We start from the raw sequence: 2175 nt of genomic DNA, 5'->3' as shown, positions 1-2175 counted from the left end.
CATGTTCAGAAGGAAAAATGCACGACAGTGAGAAAACAAAGGATATGAGAAGTTTAACTGGAATTACATTGTTGTTGATATCTTATTCGTGAACTTTGCCATACACAGGATTGAATTAAAGAGGAATGTTGCAAGCCAGGAGTGGCAGTGGACTCAGGTGCACTTATGAGAGACTGAGTGAGTCATGATTGCAGGTAGCCTTGATACAGAAAGACACCAAACAAAGAAAAAGAGAGTGGTGTATTAGTCCAACCGTTATAAAAAGAAGACAATGTGAGAGTTAATATAGAAAGGATAATTAAAATCTGCAAACTTTACTAATTCCAACTGGAAAATCTCAACACGGCATGTAGAAATAAATAAATCAGTGAATTTATTCCTGATAGTGGCAACATTAAATGTTAATAAATAAATAGTCCATAAAAAAGGATAACTCAGTAGGATAGATTTTTAAAACTTACAGCCTGACTATGTTAGTTAAATCTTTGAATGAATTTACCTGGATCATGGGGTGTCTAAATATCCAGCCAGTCATACTCAGAGTGTTTCAGTGAGAATGTTTTCCATGAAATTCAGGTATAGTTTAGCAGAATGAATAAATCATTCATGTGGGTCTTATTCAGGCAGGTGAAGGCCTGAATAGACATAAAGACTGACCCTTTCTGTTTCTGAAGAGAGGACCTCTCCTGCTTAATGGACTTCTTAGTGGGGCACCAATGCTTTTGGCTACTTTGAATTCAGCCTGAAGGTTAGTTCTTAGGGTGTCTTGGACATGCCTAATTCTAACTACATTGGCAATTCCTGCATTGGAATCTTCAGACCCATGCTGGCACAAACCCACTGGCTGTCCTGGCCCTAAGCATGCTGTTGCTCAACATACAAATTACAACTACAGTGAGCAATTTCTTCTCTGTCGGTGTGTCTCTCTGTCTCTGTCTTTCTGTATCTCTGTGTGTCTCTTTCTGTCTGTCTCTCTGTCTGTCTCTCTTTTTCTATCTCCCTCCTTCCATAGAAAACACGTATAGAAAATACTCTGCTAGCTGTGGGATTATATCCTGATAACCCCTGCACAGAGGAAAGTGTCATGGCTTGAAAATTACCATTAATATTGGCAACATATTGAACACAATTGCCTACTTTAATGTTTTTAGAACACTTACCATAGCCTATATTTAAGCATTATCATCTGACACAAAACCCATTTATAATAGTGTTGATTATCTAATGTGCATATCCTGGTGGGTTTGCTTTTTCATAAGCATAACAGAAAGCAAAACCACACAACACAATACCCAAAAATGTGAGCATTCAGAACACTGTATTGGGTATCTGTTGCTTCCCTTCCCTTATGACTATGTGGCTGACTCACAGCTTACTGCACCGCCCAGCCCTGAAAGAAGAATATCACATGCCCTGCAAAAGTACAGTAAAAAGTCATGCAGTGGTAGTGCACAGCTCTCTAATCCCAGCACTCAGGAGACAGAGGCAGGCAGACCTCTGTGAGTTTGAGGCCAGCCTGGTCTACAGAGTGACTTCCAGGACAGCCAGGCTGACACAGAAACCTGGTCTCACAAAAAAAAAATAAAATAAAAAACCAAAAAGATCATTGAAAGATCACATTTCAAAAGTCAAAGCATCATTTTCACATGAGGTTTGCAATATTTTCAAATTTCTAAAGATGAAAATTTGTGAATTAAAGAATCATTAATCCAGGGACCACATCAACATACAACTCACTTTTAAGGGTTCAGATGAGAGTCAAGGAACTGTATATAACTTTGACAGAGAAATAGAAAAAAGGGTCTCAGATAGATATTGAAGATGGCAAATTCCTGGATTCCTCACCCTCCGGACCTGAGAATCTAGCAGGCTTTGTAACCTACCAGAATTGCTGCTCTTCTGACTGACTGGTCCGAACTAGTCAGATGTGATCCAGGCCAGTCCTGAATATGTTTACTTGAAGGGGTTGGCTTATCCATTCCTCTTTCTTTGTCAAAGTTGAACAACCCTGAAATAGGGAAGGAGATCTGCTCTGTACCACCATAAATGAATGCTTTAATGAAGGCAGGAACTCCTGTGCTCCTGTGTTTCTTTGTTTAACTTGACCAACACAAAATCAGGAGCATGGGCTCTATCCCAGGCCACCAAAAACAGTTAAAAATCTCAGACCTCTAG

The sequence above is a fragment of the Microtus pennsylvanicus genome, chromosome 18 (genome assembly GCF_037038515.1).
Source record: "Microtus pennsylvanicus isolate mMicPen1 chromosome 18, mMicPen1.hap1, whole genome shotgun sequence".
Taxonomy (NCBI): Eukaryota; Metazoa; Chordata; class Mammalia; order Rodentia; family Cricetidae; genus Microtus; species Microtus pennsylvanicus.
Note: the sequence above shows the minus strand (reverse complement) of the source record.